The sequence below is a fragment of the Girardinichthys multiradiatus genome, chromosome 2 (genome assembly GCF_021462225.1).
Source record: "Girardinichthys multiradiatus isolate DD_20200921_A chromosome 2, DD_fGirMul_XY1, whole genome shotgun sequence".
In the NCBI taxonomy this organism is placed as follows: Eukaryota; Metazoa; Chordata; class Actinopteri; order Cyprinodontiformes; family Goodeidae; genus Girardinichthys; species Girardinichthys multiradiatus.
Genome location: NC_061795.1, coordinates 1,814,530 through 1,826,848, shown reverse-complemented (window position 1 = coordinate 1,826,848; position 12,319 = coordinate 1,814,530). Strand labels below are relative to the sequence as shown.

Sequence of the window (12,319 nt, the reverse complement as noted above, 5' to 3'; positions counted from 1 at the left end):
CTCGCTGGGGGGAAAGGAACCTGAGCTTGTGCGGGAGGTCGAGAGATATCGACTACACAGCCCACACAGCGTAGGCTCTGGAACCCATCTCCTTGAGAGGGGTTGGACTCTCTTCTACTCTGGAGTGGTGAAGAGAGGGGCTGAGCTGTCCACTGATCACCACCTGGTGGTGAGTTGGATCCGCTGGAGGAGGAGAAAGCTGGACAGACTTGGCAGGCCCAAGCGCATAGTAAGGGTCTGCTGGGAACGCCTGGCGGAGCCCTCGGCCAGGGATGTATTCAACTCTCACCTCCAGGAGAGCTTTGACCAGATTCCGAGGGATGTTGGAGACATAGAGTCCAAGTGGACCATGTTCTCCGCATGTATTGTCGATGCTGCTGCCCGTAGCTGCGGCCGTAAGGTCTGCGGTGCATGTCGCAGCAGCAATCCCAGAACCCGGTGGTGGACACCAGCAGTAAGGGGTACTGTTAAGCTGAAGAAGGAGTCCTATCGGCTGTGGTTGGCTTGTGGGAGTATTCTGGAAAAGAGCCAAATCTTTCTGGAGAAATGGGGCTTAATGGTGTTTACTTAGTTATCAAATCTAGTAAATGATGTTAAGGGACTATTAGTCACTAGCTTGAAAACTAACAACCTTTGTGTTAAATACTCTTTAGTAGCAAGCACGTGTTCTTACTGGTTAGCAGTTGGGCTAACAAAGAAGCTGCTAGCTTAGCAGCAGAAACAAATACATACCTTTAAAATACCATGGTTAATATAAGGGTTAAAATGCATAAGCATGGACGGCGCGTTATGATCACTGTTCTGTTTAAAATCACCCTTTAAATAAAGTTTGTCTTAACCTTAAAAACATACAAAGAACACAAACCGGCATGTGTGCTGCAGATAGCCCGCTAGCACTAAGATATCTGAGCTTCACAAAAACAAAACTTCATACATGAAAACGTTCAGATTATTTCGTCCTAACTGTTAATCTGCCCAAACCTAACCTCTGACCATGGTGAGGAAATGTTGTCCAAGGGGCGATGAAGTTTGAAGAAGGTATCCACAGTGAACAAAGGGTTAGCTTCCTCTAACCTCCTCAGCTTCTCACGATCAGAAGCAGCGTTCGTTCTGTGAGCAAAAGGGTTAGCTTTCAGCTAACCTGACCTCCGGAGCTGTGGCTTGAAAGACGGCTCGTTCTGTCCGTCAACCAGCTGTGCATACCGTAAACACGGTGGTGCAGGCCGTTGTCCTTCCTTCAGACTCGGCTTGTAGAAACAGCTTCTCTACTGGGGGTTTCTCTGCCACACAGTTTTGCTTCTGCGGGGTTTCGGAGAGAAAAGGTAAGCAACTCTTACACTTTCATTTCCCCGTTCATGAATGAAATCACCGGGTACACAAACTCCACTCATACTTATCTTGTGCATATGATCGCGTGATCTTATGACACTCTTGGATCCAGTTTGAAGAGTTTATGTCTTTTTGCCAGCAAAAGACATTAGCGCGCTTTGTTCCCCTCCTATCCCGTTGGTCACCGGTGTGGAAGAGGGCGGATGTAGCAACAGCTGTGCATTTATTTGGGTAATGGCGTCAGGAAGTCCGCAGTTATCCCCTTTCCTGGCTGTGCCGGAAGAAGGTTAATGCACTTTATTTTGAAAAGTTCCAGAAAAGTATGTACCGGATAGTAAGTAAGTTGGAGGAATAGGACAACCCAGGTAACCCTTTGATACACTATATTGCCAAAAGTATTGGGTCACACCACCAAATCAATGAATTCTGGTGTTCCAATCACTTCCTTGGTTGCAGGTGTATAAAGTTTGGTGTGAAGAAGCTTGACTGGCTTACACAGAGTCCGGACCTCAACCTTCTTGAACACTTTTGAGATGAAGGCTGCTATTCTGATTCTCATCTAACTATAAACACACTCCTAAACCTTGTGGAAGATGTTTACAGAATAGTTAAAGTTGCTATTACTGGCAACGGTGGGTCCATCACCAAGCTGAGCCTTATAGAATAGCAATAGCACATCCATAAACAAATCGCATTGGTTTCTGCACTTAGAACTGGTTGGATTGGGCTTGATGAAAAAATACCAGAACAGCGGGTCCAATACCAAGACAAGACTTTGGAAATGTGGTCTTGGGTTCAAGACTGGTACCACACCACAACGCCACGCCACAGTACTTACCTGGATTATTCTTCTTCGTAAGAGAAGATGCTAATCCTGCTTACCTGAAGTACTTCATCCACCTATCCACCTAGAAAAGCTGTGAGAGAGGACACAAATAAATACTACCCCACATCTACCCTCCTGTCTGCCCTTGATCTTAATATCTTCCTTTAAACCTACACCTACACAGCCAGTTCTAGATCCTCCATGCCATAAGTCAAGCCATTAAGCCATAATAAAGTAAAAAAAATAGCTATCCTCATCAACCACTGCACTCTGGAATAAGAAGACTCCGTGTTTCATCCTGTTTATTTTTTTTAACCGTGTCCTGTCCAGCAGAGTAATACTCAGAATTGTTCTCCGAGTGCCAAAAAGAAGCCCAACAGATTTACTTTCACAAGCATTCTAGCATTAGCTGTGATGCTTTGCTTGATAAAAGAAACTTAATTAGAAACTGCTTTGAGATTATTTCAATATTTTTGGACATGGTGAGGGGAAACGAAAAGGAAAAAATAAGAAGCAACAAAGAAAGAGAGGTGGGGCAAAAAGGAAAAAGGGAGAGAAGGAGAAAAGTGTGGAGGAGAGAAAGAAGGACGAATAAATTAGAAGATAACACCCTGCTTGCTTCTACACCTGCAGAAACATATATAATAACAGCATTGTTACTAAAAACTGCACTGTACTAAGGAATGCAAGATGTATTTAGTGGTAACTGCGGCTCATTTCATCGTGTTATTAATAAACCTTTAAAACCAATATTTTGGTCTGAAATGGTTTCACGGACTGGAGGGCCACCCCTTACCTTACCAAGCACCACAATGACTGATGATATCACAAATCTTTCCCATTTTTAAAGGCAATGTGAAGGATTAATGTGTAAAACATTAAAATGTGTCTGGTTTTGGCTGTATGTTGATCAAGTGGGCCTTATGTTTACACACTATGTTTACACTACATAAGAAAATTATGTATTATTCAGTTAAATTCAATTGAAAAAATACTTTATTAATCCCAAAGGGAAATTAAATGTTGTTGTAGCTCATATTATGAGGGAAGATTGTTGAACAATATGCAGTACTTGTCATGCATATTGTGTTTGCTGCACACAAGTACCTGTTTTGCTGTTACAATTCTGCAATCCTCTTTGGTGTGTCTGTAATGCTGTAGGATCATTGTGACATTTGCATTTTCTTTGTTTCTTAAAAGTGTTGTCCCACTCTTCCAAAGCCATATGAGCACCAATATGTCTGTTTTTAAGAAATACTCTGGAGTTAATTTTTTGTATATTCAAATATGTAATGGATATTTTAACTTTTTGCACCCTCTATCACCAAGTTTCCTGCAACAGAACAATTTGCTGGCTGTACCGTGTTTCAGCTAAGAAACTAAAGTATAACTAGAAGTGAAACTAGAACCTCTGATTTGTTTTCAGAAAGTCTAGCTTCTCATTACGGTCTTACAACATATGTGCTTTTTCGTTCTTTTTAAATGACCGCCTCCTCTCACATTTGCCAGGAAATTAGGTCAGATATGTGAGGAAATTAGGTGTTTACATTCACATTTTGGCTGGAGTTAATATTTATTGCCGCATTTACAGTGCACAAGGGTCTTATGTATGCAGGGAAAAGCATGTGAAGCCATCCGTGTCACATAATGGCATAATAATTATTCACTCAAGAATAAAACAATATAAGCTGCATCAACCCGACCCAGCGGGATCTTTGTTTAAATGGGAACCAGCCGTCTGCCGTTTATGCTTTTTTATTTTTCTTCCTCCATTTTTAAAGCCCCCCTAGCTTTTCCATAAGGTAGTCATTTTCAAGGCTGACGTGAAACCAGATAGCCATGAGCAGTCATGGTAAAGGTCCAGAAACAACACCAGGCTGGGACACACATCCTTTCACCTTTCTGTATCCCCCGTTCGATCTTCTATGACTGCTCCTGGGAAGGAAAACACCCTTTTACTGTGTCAGAACTGGGATTTCTTTCTGCTGCCATGGCAGGTTTTTTTCCCCATCTGGCTCTCTTTTCAGTCCCTCCCTTTTCTTCTTCTACTCCCCTCTCTTTCCTTTGCTGCCGCATCTGGAACCCAGCTCCTCGTGTATTTATGTGGTCTGTTTTGTTTCTTTTTCCCCCCAAAGTATTATTTAAAAGTTCTTTACCTTGTCTTGTTGGCAGTTTCTCTCCATCTGATGAGGTCTGCAATTACATGTCACTGTAACAGGTCACTTTGCAATTACATGCTCCACCAAAGAATCTTATCCCCTCCTCTGAACTGCACCACTGCTCGTATGGCGGACCGAAATAGAATAGTTTCATGTCTGTTTGGATGGCAGCCCAGCTAAAACTATGCTCCACTGTGACTGACAGTGGGATGTGGACTGTTTTAAGAAAAAAACTATAAGGCTAGTTGCGCTTAGACTCAGTTCACTTGTCCTCCAACAGGCTTTGGTTGCTGTTATCCCAGCTGGGCTCTAAAAGAGGAGACAAAGCTAAACAGAGTTTGAGTCAGAGTGGATAAAAGTGAGCAGAGGAACAGAAGGCCTGGGGAGCATACGGATAGAAGCACAAGCCCTGACTATGACCTCCAACGGGAGCACCTTAATGTTCAGTCTCTAACCAAGACAACGGGTAAGTTTACTGAACTTTCTTTTTTGGAGCTATTGGACTGATGCTGGGTAAAACTCTGAGCCTTGTCGTTAACTTGAGCAAAACATCTGGAGTATGCCTCAGAATATTCTTGAGGCAGGTGCTATGACAAACTGTGAAACATGACTGTCAGCGGTCTTGTTGATCTCAAACAAGTGTCCCTGGAACACAGATTTTTGTGCCAAAGAAATTTTGAGAACAATGAAAAAATAATGCTGGGAAATTGTTAAACATGCACACAAAAGACTAGTCACAACGTCTCTAAAAAGTATTTAATACTAATATAATAAAAAATTTTAGGGACACATTTCCCATTAGATTTACTTTGGATAAAAGAGAAATTGGTTTTAAAGCTTTTTAATTTAACAAAAAACAAAATACTTATCAATTGCTATTCTCTTGTGACGATGTCATCAAAGTAAAGTCTTCCTTTAGCTGTAGGAGAATGAAATTACTCTTCAACAGTAGCTGCAGCTGTCACATCTCTTAATGGCCAAGCAGCAGGTGGTCTTGCCCAAGAAATAAGAGTTCAATAATGTTTCCGCTCCAGTCTGAGTTCAGTATCCATGGTAACCGACTGTTCAACTGGCTGATGAGTGGTGGTATTCTCCACTACTTTTTAATTACTGTTTTGTTTTTTTTCACAGACACAGGCCATATGTTAAAGTGGCAGACCAAATAATTTCATCATATAGAGGGAACTATGTTACCTGGCAGCACCACTAATACATGCTGTTGGATTTATAAACTTTATTATGGAGATGTTAACAAACAAAAACACAGCACTGTTTTACTTGCAGGTGTACATGCACCATGTATGCTTTCAGCTCTCAATAATCTATCCAATGAAAGAATGATGCGGAATAACTGAATAAAGGTCAACTCTTAGCAGCGTGGCTAACCTCCACCTCCAAGCACACCAAATTTAGTGCGTCTACACTATGGGGAAACAGTTATTAGCATTGTTGCTCTTCAGCAAGAAGGTCCTGAGTTTGAATCCTGGCTGGGGCCTTTCTTGGTAAAGTTTGCATAATCTTCCTGTGTATATGTAGTTTTTCAACTGGTACTCCTGCTTCACCCACCATTTATAAACATCCCTGTTAAATTCATAATCGGGCACTCACATAAAGTTAGTTAACCCCCCCAGCAAATTAGGTTCATTGATGAAATATATAAACTAGTAGCTATTTTCAATAAACCAATCAAACAAGAACAACTTGGGGTTGGACAATGAAACTGAAACACCTGGTTTTAGACCACAATAATGTATTAGTATGGTGTAGGGCCTCCTTTTGCAGGCCAATGCAGCGTCAATTCGTCTTGGGAATGACATATACAAGTCCTGCACAGTGGTCAGAGGGATTTTAAGTCATTCTTCTTGCAGGATAGTGGCCAGGTCACTACGTGATACTGGTGGAGGAAAACGTTTCTTGACTCGCTCCTCCAAAACACCCCAAAGTGGCTCAATAATATTTAGATCTGGTGACTCTGCAGGCCATGGGAGATGTTCAACTTCACTTTCATGTTCATTGTAATGAATAGCTTCATTACGTATGCTGGAACATTTAAAATGCTGTTCTGAATATTGTTGAAAGAACAAATTACACTGTGAAAGAGATTGGAGTATTTTATTCTTAGTTTGTGGGTGTTTTAGGCAGCTTCTTCTCAGCTGGTACTGATGATGACCTGTCCTGGTAAACAAACATAACAAATAGATAAAATACCAGTATTGTGACTAATCTTTGGAATTAATTGTTTTCCAGTGTATTGTTAAACAAATGACTTACCTCTGTCTCTTCCTCTGTAGGGTGTTTGGGCTAAAAGATTCCCCGGGGGCCTGAGCACCTTTTAAAGGTTCTGGAAGAGACCATAATAAATTGAAGGGGAGGAGTAAACTGTGTGCATTTTAGTCTTTAGTGTTAACGACTTAAGCCTAGGTAGAGACTTGTTTTAGAGATGTTTAGTAATAATGTTTGTTAAATAAAGTGATGTTTTAGCTATGTTGTATGTATGTTAGTGTATATGTTTGTTTCGCCTGTCATGGTAGGTCTATTAATGGGAGGGGCTATAAAGGGCTGCCGGTTAACAAACTGAGGGTGGCTGTAGCTGTGACCATGTGTGACTTGTGTAACAGGGTCTTGTACCTGTATGTCTTCAGTGTTGGTGAATAAACACCCAGTGGGCCTGCACCTTTTCTCTGCCTCAAACCTCCTGCCCTAATCAGTTGCCAAGGGCCATTCTAACATTCATCAAACCAATCTTTCACCAGTCTTGCTGTGTGTATTGCTGCATTGTCATCCTGATACACGGCACCGCCTTCAGGATACAATGTTTGAACCATTGGATGCACATGGTCCTCAAGAATGGTTCGGTAGTCCTTGGCAGTGACGCGCCCATCTAGCACAAGTATTGGGCCAAGGGAATGCCATGATATGGCAGCCCAAACCATCACTGATCCACCCCCATGCTTCACTCTGGGCATCCAACAGTCTGGGTGGTACGCTTCTTTGGGGCTTCTCCACACCGTAACTCTCCCGGATGTGGGGAAAACAGTAAAGGTGGACTCATCAGAGAACAATACATGTTTCACATTGTCCACAGCCAAGATTTGCGCTCCTTGCACCATTGAAACCGACGTTTGGCATTGGCATGAGTGACCAAAGGTTTGGCTATAACAGCCCAGCTGTGTATATTGACCCTGTGGAGCTCCCGACGGACAGTTCTGGCGGAAACAGGAGAGTTGAGGTGCACATTTAATTCTGCCGTGATTTGGGCAGCCGTGGTTTTGAGTTTTTTGGATACAATCCGGGGTAGCACCCGAACATCCCTTTCAGACAGCTTCCTCTTGCGTCCACAGTTAATCCTGTTGGATGTGGTTCGTCCTTCTTGGTGGTATGCTGACATTACCCTGGATACCGTGGCTCTTGATACATCACAAAGACTTGCTGTCTTGGTCACAGATGCGCCAGCAAGACGTGCACCAACAATTTGTCCTCTTTTGAACTCTGGTATGTCACCCTTAATGTTGTGTGTATTTCAATATTTTGAGCAAAACTGTGCTCTTACCCTGCTAATTGAACCTTCACACTCTGCTCTTACTGGTGCAATGTGCAATCAATGAAGACTGGCTACCAGGCTGGTCCAATTTAGCCATGAAACCTCCCACACTAAAATGACAGGTGTTTCATTTTCATTGTCCAACCCCTGTAACTAGCTTAAAAGTGGTTTCCACAAACTGAACACAGACATCAGTTTCTGACCCATGGGCAGCAGAGTTTCAATAGAGTTTAAGTCAGGCAATTATGATGGACACTTTAGTATCTTGGACTTTGGGGTATGCCCTGGATCATTGTCCTGCTTAAAGGTCCAGTAACACAAATGCTTCAGCTTCCTCACAGACGACAAAACATTTTCTTCTAGGATTTTCTGACTGAATCCCGGTTTAACTTTAAACACTTTAGGTTTATACTGCCAGCTGAAGCGAAATGGCCCACAGCATCATGGATCAACTGCCATGCCTCACTAAAAGCAGGGTGTTATTTTCAAAACCTATTTGGCTTACTTATGTATTTGTGAGCACACGGGAAGTGAATTTTTTTGTGGTTTTGCATTAGCCGTGGTGTACGTCTTGGAGTTCAAGTAAGGAGCTCTCCGGTGTTTAATATTTTCCTTACTATGAAACTGCTACCTCAGTGGCTGCTGCCACCAAGTCTTGCTGCAGGTCTTTTGTAGTCAGTCATGTTTTTTTGACCACCTGTTGCCTCAGGGCTCTGGTGGCAGCTATTGATAGCTTCTTCTTTCTGCTGTGTCCAGGTGGCATAGCTGCTGTTCTTTTAACGTTGAACTTGTGAACTATGCTTTGAAACTGGATCTCTGGAAACATTTAGGACCCTGGCTCTTTGTTGTATATTAATCATTGATTGTGCAAGGTGATCCCCTTTTTCTGAACATTCTGGACAATCCTCTTGACGTACCCATGCTTATAACATGTAATGAAAAGTCCAGGTATTTAAATTGTGTTCTATCTCAATCACACTTGATGCAACTAATGAAGCCCTTTCAGATAGATGTTGATCAGCAGGTTAGCAGAGATTAAACTCATAGAAAATGGATGGATGTATTTGAATGCAGTTTTTGTTACTTCAGGTAGACATGGTCACATTATAAATAGCTAGTACAGAGAAAGACTGCTAATGTCCCTTTAGTGTTCCCTCTATTTGCCATTTGATGCTTTTAAATCACAGTATATAGTCCTCTCAAGATTTTGCACATCGCTCTCAAGTGGAAAATATTTTATGTTTTTGTTCTGAGTCATGTTGACTCTGAGCACTGCGGTTGCAAAAATAGTTTGGAAAGTGGCTGATTTGTTTTCTATAGGAGTGGTGAAAGTTGAGGTGGCACTAACAACAAGATTTCTGCAAGTCAAGTAATAATGGTGATCCAGCCCGCATGTGTCTTTACTACAGCCTGTTTGTATGGCATTTGGTGTGAGGAAAAGCTGTTTGTCCAATAGAGACAAATAAAAAGATCAAAAGGGGGAGTTGTTAGAAAAAGTTTCCAAATTTGAGATGTTTTTGTGTTTTTATAGTCTTTTAAATTCTCTTTTGCTTTTTCTCTTTCCCTTTTCTCCAATAAATAAGAGGGCAGTCAAAAGCACTGTGTACTGGGATCACAGACATCTTTGTGGTGCTACAAGTCATGTTGCCACTATGACTTTATGTGTCAAACAACAACACAAAGGACCAAACGGGGATGTATAAATAGGTCAAAAAAGACATGCAGATCATTTTTTGCCATTGTTTTCTGTTTTTTATCCTTGGATCCCACCGCGGGTGGCACAATGATCTGATTGGTAGTTCTGAAGCCACAGAAGATGGAGGTCCTGACTCAAAACTGAGCTTAGTCCTTTCATTTTGTTTTGCTTGTGTAAATGTTCTTTGGTTTCTTCTTAGAGTCCAGAGACATTTTCAGCTGATTCCAAATTGGTCGAACAGCAACAGTTGCATATATGGCCTCTGAACATTTTCACATTAAGTCACACTTCAACCACAAACTTCAACTATTGTATTGGGATTTTATGTAATAAACCAAATGATGTTAGACAAATTTTGTGAACAAACACTAAGAAACACGTCATACAACACATCAAACAGGTCATGAATAAAGCTGTGGAGAAATTTAAAGCAGTAAAACACTGTTGTGGCAACATCATGATATAGGTATATTTTTCTTTAGAAAAGCATTTCAGTTGATGGGAAGACTGATGGAGTTTAATACAAGGTAATGAGATTGAGCTCAGATTGAATTATTTTGTAAAAAAAAGAAAGGACAAAGTCTTCAATAGCTGGTACAGACATTTCCCAAAAGTCTTCCAGCTGTAATTGCAGTGAAAGGTGGTTGTGCAAAGTATTGTTTCATAGATGTTTAATACCAATGCACACCAGACGTTTCAGATTTTCATTTGCTAAGACTTTTGAAAATCATCCATCCTTCCTTCCACTTCATATTTATGCATGTTTTAGTGTTGTTCTATCATATCAAATTCTACAAATCTACATTAAAGTTTGTGGGTTGAGCCTGACAAATTTTTTAAAGGTTCAAAAGGTTTGAATGGTTTTACAAAGCACTGTGCAGGCATGCTGTCTTACTTAAATAACATAAAGTGTTTGGTAGTACAATTAAAAGTAATGCAATTTCTCTCCTACATTACCCCAGAACCGCCTAAAAGGCATGCCTTTTTCTACATCAGGGCTTTTTAAAAAACACTTTTCTTGACCAAAACTGCAAGTTCAACATTATGTATTGCTAGACAGCATTGCTTAAGATTACAGTTCAGTTAGCACAAGCAAATTACAGACTGCTATAATCCAAGTTTAGGACTTTTGTCTAATGATGCATGGTTGACCTTTGCTACATTCTCCTCTACGCCTCCTGATGAAGGGCTGAGGAGGGTGTGCCATGGTTAAGATGAACCACACATGCAGGTGGGGTCTTGACTGTGCAGACATGCTGTTTAATTAGGTTTTCTCTCTATGGGGTGGGGAACATTGGGGTTTCCGCTATAAAAACTCCTGCCTCTCCACAGTCTCACCCTCTCTCTCATTGTCCTGTGACGTTAAGAGAATAGCGAGTGCAGTCAATGATGTCCAATGGCTGTCACTAAGGGTGGGACTAAACTGTCTGGCCACAGTTAAAGCTGGAAACAGGAAGCAGATCTTGATTTTGCAAGTCGCAATTTGAGAAGTCAGTGGCAAAGTCTTATTTTACCAACCCTGGTATTGATAAATGGGTTTTATTGTGAAACAAGTTAATGTGTTTTATCCCTCACTCATTATTAAAACTTCTTAAACACATTTGTTTTTGTTTTAATGGTTTTATTGATGTTCTTAACAGCGATCTAATCCACCTCCAAGGCTCAGATTCTACATTTGGTTAGACTTAAACCTGAAGTGTAAGGATATTTCTTTTATTCATCTTTTGTCTATGCCCGCTTTTCCTTGCAGGGTGTGGGGGAGCTTCTCTATATCTCCAGCTATCATTGGATGACATGAGGTGCACAACCTGTAAAAGGTTCGCCTGTCCATCAAATGACAACACAGAGACAGACAGGATAAAAACAACTATGTACACACACAATCACTCCTGAGGGCAATTTAGTGTAACCAATTAACATAACATGCTTTTTGTAAGGAAGCAGTGCTAACAATAAATGGGGATGCAGGACATTGTCATACCTAAGGTCAATTTAGAGAAACCAGTTAACCTAACATGCACATTTTCTTTACTATGGGAGGAAGCCAGAGTAACCTCTCACACACAGGAAGAAAAATAAATAACCTACTGGGATATTAATAATCTCTCAGGTTTGGAGAGAAGACCCCGTGCCGGGGTGTGAACTCAGAACCTTCTTGGTGTAAGGCAACAGTTCTAATAACTGTACCTTCTTGTAGTTGTGATTGCTTGCCTCCACCACTAAAGTTTTACAAGAAACCAATTTGCACACTTTTTACTTTGATCACCAATAACATACTGATATTTACCATGCTTTATTTTCAGTTTTGAAATTTTAACAAAATGCATTTTTTAATACTTAATTAACAGTAGATTGATATCTAAAACACAACAGTTTATTTATTGAGAAAAACACGATTCATTTAATGTAATCTGTATACCTAGGGCTGGGGTTAAGTTTTCTGTTTCTCCCTCATTTAGCCACAGAGCACAGACAGGAAGGAAGACTTTGATTTGCTCATTTGAATGACTGGAAGCCATTCAACATAAAAATTATTGGAGTGGCACGTATGGTATGTAGACCTTAATACAGCAGGTCAGAGAAAGAAGACTTTTGAATTGATTCTACATATCTGTGTAACTCCACCTAATGGCTGAAACCCCGTTTGTTTAAAATAAAGCAGCACCAGAAAGTATTCATTCTCCATTTCTTACACAGTTTGTAACGTTACAGACTCACCCTAAAACTGATTTGTTTTTTTACCGATCATACTTGAGAACCTTCTGCGA

General features: G+C 40.9%; 1 protein-coding gene across 3 annotated transcripts in view; it reads left to right on the top strand.

The window, feature by feature from the left end:
* Nucleotides 1-4,249: 4,249 nt before the first annotated feature.
* Nucleotides 4,250-12,319, top strand: part of LOC124860839 (protein inscuteable homolog) — a 100,047-nt gene continuing 91,977 nt past the window's right edge. For 2 of the 3 annotated variants that reach the window (XM_047354446.1, XM_047354437.1), the window contains exon 1: nucleotides 4,252-4,780. The gene's annotated coding sequence lies outside the window, so the exon portion shown is untranslated. Of the gene's footprint in view, nucleotides 4,781-12,319 lie in introns of all 3 variants that reach the window. The other variant, XM_047354451.1, reaches the window with a different exon arrangement.